Here is a 17,704-nt window from a genome sequence, read left to right as displayed (position 1 = left end):
AGAACCCACGTAATGGAAGGAGAAAACCAACTCTTGCAAGTTGTCTCCTCTCCTCTCTCTCTCTCTCTCTCTCTCTCTCTCTCTCTCTCTCTCTCTCACTCACACACACACACACACACACACACACACACACACACGGTTAAAAAACAACAACTCCACATTTTCACATTACCTTACAGCTGGATGGAGTACTTTGAAAAATACCATTTAGTTCAGGAAAACATAGCTGTAAGAGCCATTAGAGTGAGCTGCTAAAGGCGCTAGCCAAGCACAAATGTTCATTTAGCTCAGCCTTTTTAAGCATTCTGGTAAATATGTGTCAATATAATTGGCTTCTTTTACAGCAGATGAATTTTATCTGGCTTCGTCCAACTGCTAAAATGGTCCAAAGGGAAAAAGAAAGGGATTACGGGAAAGACAAAGAAAAACCTAAATACCCTAACCACCATCAAGAACGGCACACACTGGATGCACCAAGAGACATTTGAATTTTGTTTCCAGTGAGCTGACCATTTTCACTCACTCTGAAAAGCAAAACGATTTTCCTAAGAACGATTCACCACTGAGCCTTGAAGACGGTGGCGGTTACCAGGCATGCATATAATCTGTTCCTCGAGCTTCTCCAGGTATTGTCTACCTCAGCTTTCTAAATGGAGACCTACCCTTCCTTATCAGCTGTAGCAACTCAGTGAACATCTACACGGGTTGACCCAGAATAGAAGAGCAGGGGCTGCTTTATTCAGCCGATGGCCAATGCCTATCGAACACCAATAAGAGAGAGTTTCAATGAGAATGCAGAGACCTGGATGGAGTTTGAGAACCGTGGGCACCTTCCAGGTTGTGGGCTCACACAGGAAAGATTACCAGAACACCCCAAAATCAAATTCTGCCATGCCTCCTCAGCGACCAGTGGACCCTGGATGCATAATCTGTATGCATAATCAGTGCAACATTTCTGTAACCCAGAGTCAACACAGGTTCCAGCCAGTTCCACACAACACCTCCCATTTTATTCAATAACTTTCTCCATTGTTCAGGCTAAAGGGAAAATAACAGGAGGGAAATGACCCCTGCATCCGTCGCCCTGTTTACTCACCCAGTATTTTTGTCTCTGATACTTAAACTTCAAGGGTAGCATCACCCACCACAGGCATCTCATACATTCCTAATATATTCACAACTCCACCTCAAGCCTCACACTATAGACAGAACCTAAATTCCTTTGAAAAATACAAATACCCCAGTATGCTCATCTGAGGATGTGGAAACTGATGAAGCCTCCCATTTTCTGGTACAAAGCCACCAGACCACAGTGGTGAGACGTGAGGGGATTAAAGCAAGAGTTTTTGAGGTCCAGGTAGCCAGAGACCCCCTAAAGAATGGAGAGACCGGGCCTGTAACTATCTAAGTAGAACAATTTAATCTTAGGAAAATCATACCTTCCTCGTGAACAGACATTCCTCAGTGACAAAGTGAAGAGACTTGTACATCCATCTGAGCATCTTATATCTCTAAAATGTCACAGTGTCCTGTGATGATACAACATAGCAGAGGAGAGAGACTAGCAGTCCCTTTAATCATCCTAATCTCTACATGTTATGCAGGTCTGAGCCAACACATGTATCTTATATCTCTAAAACGTCACAGTGTTCTGTGATGATACAACATAGCAGAGGAGAGAGACTAGCAGTCCCTTTAATCATCCTAATCTCTACATGTTATGCAGGTCTGAGCCAACACATTCCCCCACAGTTATATCTGACCAAGGAGAGGAATTGTCAACGTGGTATGTAAGACAGTAAATACTGGAAGAGACTATTTCAGAACTCCCAGGCCTTACAGTTGTGTAGCATTACTAGGAAACTAAATACCACAAGTAAAATATCTAATGGAAAACATTCTACCATCACTAGCAATGCAAGAGAAACTTTGCTCAAAAAAACCACATATATAGATAGCAGGACCAGGAACATGATTTCTAAAGCCGTGGAGTCTACCGGGCCTCACAGAAGGAATATAAAAATGTTAGGACAATCACAGTAATATATTTCTATTGGTAAAAGACGGTCACAGAGCTGTGTGTGACTGCCAAAAAAAGGGGGAATTATGTTGTATTTCCTATACTTCCAATATAATTTCTCAATACATTATTTCTAAAGTAAACCTCTCATTATATATTTCTCAATTCAGAATAATAAGAAGAATACAGTAAGAAGAGGAAGAAGAGGAAGAGAGAAAGGAGGAGAGAAATAGAATGAAGAAAAACCCTGTTTTCTCTTTTCCAAGTTTTACTTTTGACTTGGGTAGTCTGCTTTTAGTATCTCACACACACACACACACACACACACACACACACTTGTAATACACCCTGAAAATAGCTGTCCACTGTTCTGACCTCATGGGAAGCTGCCATAACTTATGAAACACAGTACAGTTCTCCCAGAATTATGTCTTCATAAAGCCATCCTTCTTCCCTGTCCTATGTCTTCACAAGAAATGGGGTGTGGCTTATTTAAATTTATTTAAATTTATTTAAATTCCTTTGTGCTGTATAGTGAGCCTGAGACAAAGCCTTGGGGGGGAAAACAGTCTTTTGAATCGAAGTCAAACTTTCTTACTCCTCTATCTTGTTTTTGCAATTTAAGTGAGTTTCACTCTTCTCAGGGTATGGCGCAAGGTGTCTTTCTTTCTCCCTTACACATGCTGTTGTTGGCCTTGCTAGAGTTCCTGCATGTGCATGTTGCATTTTGTCAGAGACCTTAACACCTAGGGGTTCAAACTGGACTTCAGCTGTTTCCTGAGGCTTTCCGTGGCCCTGGGATTTAGACAGTCACTTGAGATGCTGAGTCTCATTCCCACCCTTCTGCTTCTGGCCTATGTGATCTCTGCTGTAAATAAGGAAGCATGGCACACTCCCTTGTGCAATCTTATAAACCACGAGATTTGCTGGATACATTGTGTATAACCATCCCAAGTTTTTCCTTCCAGTTTATTAAAAGTCAAAATTGAAGACTCTGAGTTTGATTCCAAACACCCACAGAAAAAGCCAGTGTGGTGTGTGCACTTGTAATCCTAACTCTGAGGGAGACAAGTGGATCCTTGAAGCTTTTTGGTCATTTAGCTTCCTTAGACTGAGAGTCAGGCCCCCAAGTCCCAGTGGCTGATCCTGTCTCAGAAACCAAGACGGGTGGCTTCTAAGCCTACAGACTTCTGGCGACTCTGCTTTCTAGTCCCATCTCAGTTGTTGGAGTGCTGAGATTACAGATGTGTGCCCTGCATCTGGCTTGTTCACACACGATTTGGTGATCAGGCTCAGGCTGTCAGGCCTGCGTGGATCGTGCGCCCCCACTTCTGTCTGTTCTTTATGTCATTTCTACTTTCCATAGACTGTTGATGGGCAACAATGGGACATCTTTTAAGAGTTGGATTTAAATTTCAGGCCAGAGAATTCTAAGTAACAATAATTACAGAGACAGCAACTCGTGGTTAATATTAATTGTATTATTAATTATAGTAAGTTATTTTGTTATTCCTTATGAGCTAGACTGTAAGTCAGTTAGAAGGGGCCTGAGCATTGGACATCTACACTGATTTAATATTACTTTTTTAAAGATTTTTTTAAAGATATATTTATTTATTATATATTTATTTATTATATGTGTGAGTACACTGTAGCTGTCTTCAGACACTCCAGAAGAGGGCATCAGATCTCATTACAGATGGTTGTGAGCAACCATGTGGTTGCTGGGATTTGAACTCAGGACCTTTGGAAGAGCAGCCAGTGCTCTTAACCACTGAGCCATCTCTCCAGCCCTACACTGTACCATTCTTATGAATTTCATGCTCTAGAAAGTGAGGGGACAGGAGGGTAAGGAAGAAAGGGCTTACTCTGTGGCAAGGACAGTTGCTGCTAAGTAGGATTAGGGAAGGAAATACTAATCAAGGAAATTAGTGCCTGCCAGTACTCTGCAGCCCTGCCAGTCTCCAGGTAGTGGAAGCGACTTGCAAGTGGTGGCTTCTGAACCAGTTCATGCATCACTGAATGCTGGGGCCATTTACCTGACCTGGTGTCCCTCGGTCTATTAAATACTTTCCCAACACCTTCTGTTTCATTGACGCCTTACTTACTGGACTTGTTATGTATACAAAACTGCCTTTGACACTAGTGGAGACGGGCCTGGGGAAGATGCCGAGTGCGTCCACTAGGCTGGCTCTGGCAAAGGCCGGGAGGGCGCAGTCATCTGGAAGCAGCTGATCATCTTCATGGCCTCTGGCTTCTCATATTAAACCTGCTGGCTCGTGCTGCAGTGTTTGTTGAATTTTTACCGTAAATATGGTTCAACTCCGCAAGGCCCTCTAAGGGCTACGCGCCAAAGGCCCATTGTCAGCCTGTGGCACTGTTAGAAATGGAGACTTTAGGGGTGAACCCTAGAGGAAGGAAGCTTCTGGGTGAGGGAGGCAGGGAGGCTGTCTTTGAAGGTTGTGCTGGGACCCCCTCCTCTCTACCCTTTGCTTTCTGGCCACGGTGAAGTGAGCAGCTGTGTGCCCTGCTGTGGTGCCCTACCTCACCATCCGTAGGCCCCAAAGCATTCGAACCAGCAGACTAAGAACAGAAACTTCTAAAACAAGGGGCCGGGATAAATCTTCCTGCCTTTAAATTCTCGTTGCGATTTTGTTACAACTTGAGAAAGCAACTTGAGAACTTTCCACTCTCTGATAGCCACAGTACCACAGGGTTTGTGGTGCAATGCTAGTACCCAGCTTCAAAGTGCTTTCTGGTCCAAAAGCTGGCCTTGAAGAAACAATGTTTCCCTTTAAAGTGTGGCTCTCAGTGGCAGTCATGTCTAAGACAGGAAATAACTACTGCTTGCAACAATCATAAACAAACTGTTCTCTGGGTTAAGGGCATCACAGTCAACCGAGCACTGTGGTTATACAACTGGCTCTGGTTGTTTTTCTATTATATTATTATTATTATTATTATTATTATTATTATTATTATCATTACAGTTACAGAATATTTAGTGAGTACATAGTAAGTATTTGAGTTTCTTGGCTTACATTTCCAGGGATAAATTGTATTAACATTTTGATAAAACTTTAATGCAATTTAGGATTTTAGGCCTATAAAGTGACTGTATTGAGGCTCTAAAATAACAGCAGTAATTTGGCCATATTGAAGAACAGTGACTAAAGTCAAGCCTCACATTTGAAAATAGAGAAAAGACCATTTCATGTTGTAACTCGAATTTCTCTCTCTGGGGAGTCATTTTGTAAATGTCGCAATCAGATTTCCAATTGACTGTCATCATGGGGAAGCCATGACAGTTAACAGTTAGTGTTACTCGTAGGATTATCTACTGTGGTATAATCCTGTCACTTAGATGCTGAGGCAGGAGAATTACCAGCAAGAGCGAGGCCAGTCTGGGATGCAGAGTGAAGTCATGTACCAAACAAACAAATAAACAACAAAACCACAAACAGACAGAAAAGAAGAAAGGTCCCTCCTTTGGCCTCTGGGGTCATGAGAACCGTTCCCTTCTTGGTCACTATCATCAAATACAACTCACGTCCAGGCATGTGGAGATGAGACTGGTTTAGATCCTTCCAGAGTGTAAACTCAAGAAAGCAAAACTTAGAGCCATGTATTTATTACTCTTCTTGTTTTATTTGTATACACGCATGTGTGTGAGTGAGCATGTGTGTCCATGTGCACACATGTAGCATGTACACTTGCCTGTGGAGGCCTGAGATTGACATTGGATGTTCTTCCTGAGTTATTTTTCATCTTATTTTATGTGTGTATGTGTGAATGTGTGTGTGTGTGTGTTTGTGTGTGCGCATACTTGCCTATATGTCCAGCACACCAGTGCTGAACCATGGGGTCCAGAAGAGGACTTCCATCCTCTAGAAATGGAGTTATGAAGGCTGTGACTGGGGCAGCCTTGCTGCTTGCTTGGATTTTAGTCCTGTTGGACTAAAACCAAACTATGGTTTGGAGAGATGACCCCTTGGGTAAAAGTGCCTGCCTTGCCAACATGAACGCCCAAATTCAAATCCTAAACAACCAGGCATGCTGCTCTTGTCCTAGCAATGAGAAATGGAGATGGACAGACAGATCCCGAGAGCTCACTGGCAGGCCAACTTAGCCAAACTTTTAGCAACTCTATCTCAAGAGAACACGGTAAAGAGAGAATAGAGATAAATACTGCCAGAGATGCGTGTGCTCTGGCCTCTGCACACATGTATGTGGGCACCACACACACACACACACACACACAATTTAAAAACACACTTTATGTGTTTATATTATTCTTATTGTATTCTTCTTCTTATTCTGATTCATAAAACACTTGACGTTTGTCACAATCTCATCTGGAAGCCATAACCAGGAAAAGAGAGAGTCTAAAACAAAGCCCTTTGTTGACTGGCTGGCCACGGTGTTGTCCACTTTAAATCCCAGCATCCAGGAGGTAGAGACAGGTGGAGCTCTGAATCTGAAGGCAGCATGGTCCATACAGCATAGGCCAGGCCATCCAAGTCTACCTAATGAAATCGTATCTCAAAACACCAAAGAGATTCATGGATTGAAAGAGCAGGTTCACCAACCAAAGAGTGCACATGGAGGGACCTATGGCTCCAGCTGCGTATGTAGCAGAAGATGACCATTTCAGACATCAACGAGAGGAGAGGCCATTGGTCCTGTGAAGGAGCTTAAAGCAAAACTGGTTCACTTTGACAAACACAGTTTGGAAAATTGATTGGCAATATCAATCTTGTAACTAATCACTTTATTTTTCTGCCCAACAGGACAGATTGAGACAAATTTACATCTGAAGTTTAAAAGGCACCAGAGAGAACATCGTCTATATAGCAGGCAAAGGTTTTAGTAGAGCCAAGTATGGTATCCTGTGCCTCACTCCCAGCCCTCTAGAGGCAGGGAGAGGCACGTCAGTACAAAGCCAATCTGGTCTACACTGTGAGTCCCAGTACACAGCTACCTCAGGAAATTCTCTCTCTCTCTCTGTGTGTGTGTGTGTGTGTGTGTGTGTGTGGTGTGTGTGTGTGTGTGTGTAAAATAAACATATAAGTTTTATATGTAATACATGTGTGTGTTGATAGTCTTTTGACCTTAACTTAGTGACAAGATACTTATTTCTTTTCTCTGTATTTTTGTTGGTTTTTCTCTCATTTTCAAAATCCTCTGTGTAAGAATTTAGAATGTGATGACAAAACCCAATCTGAGTAATTTCTAGAAAGAAAAACAACTGTATCTTTCCCACAGAATTAGCGATGGGCGTAAACGAGACAAATTGTCCGGGAAGGCTCAACTCCTGCCTAATTCTCTACCTCCCTCGACTTCTTTGAGGAAATATTTTCCCCATTTAAAATGAATTTTCCCCACGGGCTAGGCATTTAGCAAGCAAGTGATCAGTTCCCATGTTCCTAGCTCTTATGCTGTAAATAACTGACTGAAGTTTTAAAAGTTAATATATCTCCAGATACTTCTCATAAGGAGCATTGACACTGGCTGAGACTCCTAGACTCATATATTACATAAAGTAAAAGATTAACAGATTGTGTTTAATTAATTCTCAAGGAAAGTAATGTAAATGAAAATAGCACTAACAAAGAAACCCACACTCTAGGATGCTTACCCTTCTAATTGCCTAGACTTTCTTTCAACATAGGTGCAAATCCCAACTCAGAGTTCACTGTGATTCAACTTATAAAGTCACCAAGTACCATGTATAACTAAAGAAGAACCAATAATCTTTTCTTCTTCTCCTTCTCCTTCTCCTTGTTCTCCTTCTTCTTCCTCTTCTTCTTCTCCTCCTTCTTTTTCTTCTTCTTATATTTCTTCTTCTTCCTCCTCCTCCTCTTCCTCCTCTTTCTCTTCCTCCTCTTCTTCCTCTTTCTCTTCTTCCTCTTCTTCTCCTCCTCCTCTTTCCACTACTCCCTCTTATTCATTATTTTTCTTTTAATTAATACTAGGAAATAGAATCCAAAACTCTGCTCTGAACAAAGCAGTATTTCACTGAGCTACAACCATAGTCCCACAATGGAATACTCCTTCCACTACATGTATGTCTGTATGTGTGTCAGTGTGTCCGCATGTAATCTGCACACATGTATGTGCCTACACTTGCCCATGTTGTAGTATGCAGAGCGCAAAGAAAGACATCAGAAGTCTTCTCTATTCCTCCTACTTTACCTTTTGAAGCTGGGGGTCCCACTGAACCTAAGGCCTGCCATTTTAGCTCCCAAGCCCTACCTGTTGGATCCACCTGCTGCCGGTCTCCAATACTAGGGTTACTGACACACAAGCTGTCTTAGTTTAGTTCGGCTGCTGTGATAAACATCATGGCCAGAAGCCACTTGGGAGGAAAGGGTTTTACTAACAAGTCCATCACACAGAGAAGGCAAAGCAGGAGCCTGAGCCGAGCTCAGAGCACAGAGGAAAACTGCTTCAAGGCTTGCTTCCCCTGGCTTGATCAACTGGCTTTATTGTACTGCCCAAACCCACCTGCCAAGGGATGGCAATGCACACAGTGAGCTGGGACCCCTTATATCAATTAACAATCAAGAAGATGTCCTGACACCAAAAACGAGAAAGATGGCTCAGTGGTTAAGAGCACTGGTGGCTCTCACAGAAGACTCAAGTGTCGTTCCCAGCACCCATAGGATAGATCATGACCATCAGTAACTTCAGTTACTAGGGATCCACTGACCTCTTCTGGCCACTGCATGCACATGGAGCCCTTACATACATGCAGACATACATACATACGCTCATACACATAAAAATGAATCAATCTTTAAAGAAAGAGAGAGAGGGAGTTCAAGAGGAAGAGATAAGTAGAGGGACTGGAGAGATGGCTCAGAGGTTAAGAGCACTGACTGCTCTTCTGAAGGTCCTGAGTTCAACTCCCAGCAACCACATGGTGGCTCACAACCATCTGTAATGAGATCTGACTGAAGAGAGTGTACTCATATAAATAATAAATCGGGAAAAAAAAGAGATATGTAGATATAAAAATAGACAGACAGACAGACAGACAGATGGACCCACACAGACCAATCTGATGATGCTATCCTCAATCAGGATTAGCCATCACATACATCTTGCTCACCTTTTACGTGGGCACTGGGGAAACAAATCCACGTACTCCAGCTTTTATGGGGAGCACTTACCAGTGAGCCATCTCCCCGACCCTTCCCTTCTCCCTCCCCCACCCTTCCCTCACCCCTGCACAGACTTGAAAACAAAGGGAACAAAGAACTACCTGGGGAAAATGTATCCTGAAACACCTTAGCTGCTCTTGCATTTCAGAGGATGAAGTGCACCACGGGGAAGGATCTGATTAGGCCAGCAATGGCGCCAATCTAAAATGATCACGCGCTCACAGGGCCGCTGTGTTCTCACCTGTCAAGTGACAGTACAACAGCTGTTCCTAAGACTGTGGGCGATCCCCAGGGCTCTGGCATCCGCAAGTGCTTTCTTTCCAGGCAGGTTCCTGCTGGTGCCTCCCTGTCTGAGCTCATGCATGGCAGGCTGGGGTCGCTGGACTGCTTCCTCCGGTGGCAGGTAGGTGTCTCCAGCTGGCACAATGGCATGAACAAGGACATGAGAATGCCCACAGTACTGTCTCTCCTACAAGGCTACCGTGTCCAAATGTCTACTGAAAGGCGATGGCTTGACCTACTAGTCTCTAAAACAAAGCACTGATTGCCAAGCGGGTGAGCAGATTAAGGGCCATCGCCTTGTGAGAACAGAAATGTGAGCTTAGAGTCCACCAGCCCCAGATGGTGTCACAATGTCAATCAAGCCAAGCCCTCTCTTCTACCCACACCCAGCCCCAAAACCCGAGTCGCCCACTTGGCCACATTCTCACCATAGCTGCCCACACCGCTGTGGAGTCTGCCACAGTTCCCCAACCGATGGCCCTGCCAGGCCTCAAAGAGTAGCCACAAGGCCAAAAGAGGAAGATGGACAGACAGGCCTGGGACCTGCTTCTCGTCCTGGTCGAAGGCCCTTTTCCACTACACTTCACCTGCCTTTCCGCAAAGCGGGCTTACTTTCCAAAGTTTCCAACAAGCAAATTAGCAACTTTTGATCACAAGGAAAAGTGCAGGGAGGGAGGATGGCTCAATGTTAGGGACTTTCCTAGTATGCAGGAGGCCCTGGGTTTGAGCCACATCCCTAAAAAGTCTAGGGGATATTGACATAAACATGATTAATTTCACAAAGCAAGCACATTGCTTTACCAAGGGAAGCTGGGGAAGCCACTAACCCTCGACCTCTTATCTGGTTTGGGGTTTTGGGTTGGTTTGTATTGGGTTTTTTTTTTCCTGCTGATTTATTTATTTATTTATTTATTTATTTATTTATTTATTTATTTATTTTTGGATTTGGTTTTTTTGAGACAGGGTTTCTCTGTATAGCCCTGGCTGTCCTGGAACTCACTCTGTAGACCAGGCTGGCCTCGAACTCAGAAATCTGCCTGCCTCTGCCTCCCAAGTGCTGGGATTAAAGGCGTGTGCCACCACTGCCTGGCTTGGTTTGTATTGTTTTAAAGGAAAGGAACAAAGTCCTAACACAAGCACGCTGTCACCCAGCTGCACCCATTGTCCCAGTTCCAAGAGTTTTAGAAAGGAATAAGAGTCTATACCATGGCCCCCGAGTTGAAAGAGGTGTCTGCTCCCTGGCCAACCAAGCACAGTTCTATAGGCTAGACGGTCATCAAGATCTAAGGCTTGTCATGAGCTCATTACGGTCATCGCTGAGCACAGCTGGTTAGAAAGAGTGTCCTGGCCTCTTCCAGCCAGTGACTGGACGGGAGGAGCCACCAGGGTGCTCAGAGAGACAACACGGAAGCCAGACCTGCTGCGGGGTTTCACTGGCTCTCCTAGGACTGGAGCCATCAGGCACATTCTTATGCCTTGACTAGCAGCTTTTCATTTCTAGATTTTTTGTTTTCAAAGTGAATCTAGTGTTTGCTCCCAGGACTGACTGACTCCCTCTGGTCTGGGCAGGCTGCCATCGAATCACAAGGGCCACTCAAAAGATTTTGGTGTTTTTGTCTTAAGCTGTTGAGAACCCTAAGCTAAATAAGTGAGTATTCGCCAGCCTCCTTCCCTGCCCTTTCCCTCCCTGTACCTCTATTAAAATAACACTCGATTTCATTTCAAAGTTATGCTACTCTGGATGGATAAATAAATAATATGCATACTATAAATAAGTATGAATATTAATGAAATGAAAATATTAGGCTCAACTGGAGAACTGACTGGATGATTTTTCCTTATAAAACAAGAAAGAATCTTTGCCCTAAACCCTACATGCTAGAGACCTTCCTTCTGACCCCATCTCCCGCTTCTAGGCCCATAGTGATCTCATAATCTAGCTGACACCCACACCGAGGCCCACGCACACAAACCCATGCATCTCCTTCTACAGTATGGACTCAAGTTCTGCAATCCGCCTAAAGGAGCCCTATACTCACTGGCCAGGGCTGGACCACACCAAGGCTTACACGTGAGTCAGGGCTAATTTTTATTTGTTGCTGTTTGCTTGTTGTTTTGTTTTGTGTTGTTCTGTTTTAGACAGGCCCCACTAGGTAGCCCTGGCTGCCCTGAAACTCTCAGAGATCTACCTACATCTGCCTTCCGAAGGCTGGGATTAAGTGTGCGCCACCACACCTGCTCTACAGATAGTTTGGGGACAGAGAACACGGAAGGTGAAGCAGGTGAGCAGAGGTGCAAAGCCCCTCTTAGGACAGAGTTGAGCCACCACGAGTCGGCAAATCTCAAAGCTAAGGAACTGTCCCCAGGGGCCAGCTCTCCTGTGCTGCACTCGGGCGCAAGACTCAGATGAGCTACAGTTCAATCAAGTGTGCCTCACTGACTTGCAAGTATATTTGCTATTTTCCATTCTCTTTTTCTCTTAGGATCAGAAATCCTGCCTCCTGCAAGCAAGTTATAATTGAGCACTTGGCCACAAGGCAGTTTCCTCAACCTCCCTTGCAGATAAATGAAGCCATGTGAGTTAGCAACAGCCGCAGAAGCCACCTATTCCTACTGTCCCTTAAAAAGGGAAATGACTTCTTTCTTTCTTTTTTAAATTTCCCTTCTTCCCTCTTCATGGACTATACAACTTAGAGTAGAAGGGCCAGAAAACAGGATCCTAGGGGATGAAGAGATGGTTCAGTGGTTAGAGCACATACAGTTCTCTCAGGAGGACAGGAGTTCAGTTCCCAGCACCCATCCTGGTGGGCTCACAATCAACTCTAACTCCAGAACAAGCAGATCCAGCCCCCACTTTCTGGGCACAAATGTGGTTTATGTAAACTCACATAGGCATACATGCATACATACATACATACATACATATAAACAAACAAGCAAAGACAAAAATAAGGTAATTATTTTTTTACAAAAAGATAGAGGGGACTCCCTGAGTCCTGAGAAACCTTGCTAAGCACACCAGTGTCTGCTCCCTACACCCAGAAAGCTGACCAATAAGATGAGAAAAAGTAATGGCAATCCTATCTGAGCCACTGCATTTTGAAGTTTCTTTGTCACACAGTTTAAAAATCTATCTACCTAGTGCATTTGCATATGATCTAAATCAACCACTTTTAAGTTAAATTTAGCAGGTGATACAGCAGTATCAGACAACGATCAAGATCACAGCTGAAGGAACAAAGTACCACACCTCATCCAGTAAGAAGGAAAGGAAGGGGGGAAAGAAAAATAAAACCGTAGGGGTGGGAGGACACTGTAAGGAGCAGTCGGGATTTCAAACGTCCTTCCAGAAAAATGTGTCAGGTAAGTAACCGGGGAAAAAAAATGATAAAAGAATTTCATATGCAAATGAGCCCATCCAAAATCCAAAAGCCATGAAGTGAACTGAAAGTGCTTAGGCTTTCACAGATGTTCTTCTAACTTAAAGGCATCAAAAACAAAGAGGAGGGGCCCAGAGTGACAGCCTCTGCCTACAGCCCACTACTCAGGGAACACAAGAAGAAGCAGCTTCGTTTAAGAGCAGCATGAATTCCATGGTAAGACCCTGGCTCAAAACCAACCACAGCAAATCCAGATAGCCTGGATATATTTAAGAAACCAAAGCACAGGTTTAGAGGTAGAGCAGCTAAATGCCCTTGCTTTGGAAGCATAAAAGCCAGGCATAGTGGCCAGGCTGGAAAGATGTCTCAGAGGATAAGGGACTCCCGACACCTGCTGATGCAAGCCTGGTTTGACCTAAGTTTGACCCTCAGAGACCACACGACAAACTCCGTGAAGTTGTTCTCTGACCTCACACGCGTGCATAGCATCCTACCAACACATGTGCACTCACAGGCAGGGGTGTGCACGTCCACATCCACACCCACATGCATAAGTAATAAATACAAATTTAAAGTTATTTAATTAACCTCAACACTGAGTGACAGAGACAGGGAGGCCCTAAGAGGTCAGCTAGTCTAGGAAAACAGGAAGTTTGGTTCACTGAGGGACACAGTCTCAAGGCAACAGGATGGAGAGAGAATGAGAAACATTCCAACATCATCATCCAGCCTCAGCAAGCACCAACACACACACACACACACACACACATACACATGTGCACGCCCATACATGTACTGCACACACAAAAACCACATACTTAGCTGGCACTTCACTCTGCTTTCTACCCAAAAAGGAAGAGCATGTGCTACCATGATGTTCTCCAGAGCTCACAGGGTCAAGAGATCCTGGAAGTCACTGCAGGTCACCCAATGGCTAGGATTAAAAGAATAAAGACAGAGCTAAATAGACTATTCCAAGAAACAGGGGATGGGAAGCTGTAGAAATTCACAGAGGAAGGAAAGAAAAAGACCAGAGAATACACTGGAAAGAGCTGAGTACACCCTCAGCGAAGCCCCTTCCCAGCAGTGGAAAGGGAGACAGGAAGTGCATCCCAAAGGGTCAGTCAGGTGCTAGACAAGCTGCCCCACCCCCAAGACAGGCAAGCCCTCAGCCCTCACAAGACTCAAAACCAACTGGGGGGGCGGTGTCTTGGTGACAGTGATCCTTCCTAATCGTGATAAGTCCCATTTTGTTTGTCATTCTGACTGCCCCAAAGTATCACAGCTGGGCACCCTCTCCAGAGAGAACCTGTTAAGAACAGCTGAGCTACCCTGGGAGCCTGAGAACATGGACCAACTCCAGGTAGGGGAGTTTCAAGTTGGTATCCCACATGGTCCAGGGACGTGGTGGCAAAGAGCAGGAGAGCCCAGTTCCGCTTGGCTGTAGGGTGTGGCTGGCACAAGGCTGGCCCGAGCTGGGAAGTAGCTAGGAAGAGAGAGAGCTCCCACCCTTGATGGACTGATTGACGGGAGCAGATCTCATCAGCTGAGACTAGCTCTGAAGTCTGCTAGCTCTGAGCCTCAGGTCATAGGTGTATTAGTCTCTAGAACTTACTATCAACCGCACACTTCTGGAGAGCCCAGGAACTCCAAAACTGCAGTGACTTCATACACTCCAGCAACAGGAGACTTCCCTCCAGCAGGGAGGTCTTTACTCACAGGAAGTCTTCAGAATATAAAGTCACAGGATCTCTGAGGGCAGGGACTTTCACCACGTATCATGACCAAGCCTCGGTTTATACTAGTGAATGTCTGTGGTGTGCACAATTGGCACCTGAGACTGGAAGGCTGGGCTCAGAGTTTCCCTTTGCGAGGGAATAAATGGTATCAGGTGTCAAAACAGTGCAAAAGGAAAGTTCAACAAGGAAAGAGCTGAGCCACACATAAGGAATAATCTGTTCCATTAATCTGGAATCACGATTCAGTCTAAAAAAAAAAAAAAGAAGACTCAGTTCGGCATTTAGATTTGACAGATTAGACTTCTGTCTCATGTTTGTCCAAAGTATGAGCTTAATTTAATTTTGCTATGAAATGTAATCACTAAATAATATACAATGAATGATTCCTTGAAAAAAAAAAACTAAATGCACAGGAAAAAAAGGACACCGTTAGGTCCTCTACACGTAGAGACGGCAGTTGCTTCTCCACACACTTGCAAAAATTAGGAGACAGCCCATGGCTTGAAGTCCAGCTACCAAATCAATGAGTACAATCTCGGATCGTGGGGTAGAGAACCCCACAGCACAAAGGCATGGGTTCCTACAAAAGAAGCTACAGAGCTGAAGCAAGCACCGGCCACCGGCAGACCCTTGGCCACCACACACTCAGCATCCGCAGTGACCCCGAGAAACAGTCACAGGCTCCGCTGGCCACAGCCACACCACCCGGTGCATGATTTACCTTCTGTTGTCCAAGTTCTCAATAAGAAACTGCTCCGGCACTGCAACCTTTCCTGTGGATCTGAGCTTTCTTTCTGACCCTTGCAATGCCCTTTCCTTTTTACAACACATTTATAAGTTTTTTTTTTTTTTGCATTATTACATATGTTTTAAGAAATTTCATGTTTTCAACTTTGATTGTTCCATCATTCATCTAATTCTGTCTGGACTATTTTGAGGCGATCTCTTTTCTTTACTTTTATTGTCTCTTTTCTTTGATTTGGGGTTTGTTGCTGTACTTGTTCTTCTTCTTGTCGATTTCTTTTTCCTCTGTTTTGTCCCGTTTCTTCCTTTTTTATCTTCCTCTGTGACCCACCTGCAGCAGTATTGCAACTTGACCATACTGGGGTTTTTTATTTTTTGTTTTTTTATTTCTTACTCTCACACCCAACCAGTTTTATATTTGAATCTTTTCCTTACTGGGAAAGTGTCTTCCTTCTTTCTTTTTGACTTTTCGTTATTGTTTCAAATATCTTGATCCTTTCTCTTCTCCCTCATAATATCTTCCACTGTTCTTCGTAAGTATTTAGGATACTGGAAGACTCCACAAGAGAACTCTTAGAATGAAAAAACACAGCCAGCAAAGCAGCAGAACACAGAAACATACTCACTAGCTTTGGCGATCCCAGTAACAAACTTATACATACATGCATACATACATACATACATACATACATACACACATGCATGCATGCATACATACACACACACATACATGCATGCATGCATGCATACATATACACATATACACACATGCATGCATGCATACATACATACATATATACATTCATAGCTAACAGGTGTTTGAAAAACAATTTTTTAAACGTACCTAAGAATGCTAGAGCAATGATTCGGTCAAATAAAAAACTTGCCTAACCACTTAAGAGCCTTAGTTTTGTCACCAAAAGGATGGAGTTCAAGGGAGGGAGGAAGGGAGGAGGGAAGGGAGGAAGGAAGGGAGGAGGGAGAGTGGAAAGCCAGGCATTAGCAGGTGCACACACATAATTCCAGGAATCTAAGAACACCAGGTAGACCGGCAGAGATCTCCAAGGCACACTGACCAGGTAGCCTACTAGGTGATCTCCTGGCCACTGAGAGGCTTCATCTCCAAAAACATCGGTGAGCAGCACCTTAAAAACAACATCTGAGGCCGTCCTCTGGCTGTGGCAAACTGAACACACCAGAAGATAAGACAAGATGCTCACGAATTAATTAGCAGAATTAATGCTGCAAAAGTGGCTGTATTAGTGAAATCAATCTCCAGATACAATGTAATCCCCATCAAAGTTTGAGTAACGTTCTTTACATAAATAGAAGAAGCAATCATAAACTCATCTGGATGCACAAAAGACCCCAAAGAGCTAAAATAATCTTAAAGTACTGTGCTGGCTGTATCACAATACTTGATCTCAAATTATACTGCAATGTCACGTAGTCATTAAAAACAGACATATATATCATCAGAACAGAATAGAAGGCCCAGAAACAAACCCAACAGCCATAGTCACCTCATGCTCTACAAAGCTGTCAGAAACATGTAGCAGTGGAAAGATAGCATCTTAAGAATTGGCGCTGGGAGAACTAGATGTCCACATGTGGGGGCGTAAAACCAGACCCCTCTCACTCTGAACAAATGATCCAAGATGCATCTAGAAGAAAAACTGGCATCATTTCACTAAATAGGCATTTATTTGTTTGTCTTTTTAAGACAGTGTCTCACTGGCTGGAATAGAACGCACTATGTAGGACAGGCTGGCCTCCAACTCAGAGATCCACCTGCCCCTACTTCCCAAGCACTGGTATTAAAAGCATGCATCATGTGGGGGATGAGGGCAGAGGGTGTCACATGCCTTTGATCCCAGTACTCGGAAGACAGAGGTAGCAGATATGAGTTCAAAGCCAGTCTGTGAGTACACAGGGAGATCCTCTCTTGAAAGACCCCCCCCCCAAAAAAAAAAAAAAAAAAGGACTGGCCAAATGGTGATGCCAAATAAATATTGAGTAAATCTTAACAAAAGGGCACATGCTGGCAATGACTAACATCCTTCCAATTCACTGACTCAGTCCAGCCTGGCTGTTGAAAGAAGCATCACAGGGGCCCTCAGCAACAACAAGTTTTAGTCAAAGGCTGACACAAAGCAAATCAATCAGTACGTAAATGTATTCTAAAGATCTATCTGATATCTGCCTCGGGGATTACATACTTGTAGAGTAAATAAAAATGGAAATTTGCATATTCACTCAACATATATTCATAGCACACACTGGGTGCCAAGAGCTTCTTCATACTAGGGATCCAACCAAGCAAACTGCCTTCTCTGCCGCCAGCCATCAGCATTCTAACAGACCGGCATGGTC

The 17,704-nt window shown here is 44.0% G+C and overlaps 1 protein-coding gene and 1 pseudogene across 2 annotated transcripts in view; one reads left to right on the top strand and one right to left on the bottom strand.

The window, feature by feature from the left end:
• Window positions 1–17,704, bottom strand: part of Utrn (utrophin) — a 508,244-nt gene that overhangs the window by 469,350 nt on the left and 21,190 nt on the right. The gene's annotated exons all lie outside the window — the stretch shown is intronic.
• Window positions 11,463–17,704, top strand: part of LOC127674194 (cofilin-1-like) — a 6,854-nt pseudogene continuing 612 nt past the window's right edge.

This window comes from Apodemus sylvaticus, chromosome 23, assembly GCF_947179515.1.
Source record: "Apodemus sylvaticus chromosome 23, mApoSyl1.1, whole genome shotgun sequence".
NCBI lineage: Eukaryota > Metazoa > Chordata > Mammalia > Rodentia > Muridae > Apodemus > Apodemus sylvaticus.
The sequence above is the reverse complement of the archived record's forward strand: the minus strand, read 5'-3'. Positions and strand labels throughout refer to the sequence as shown.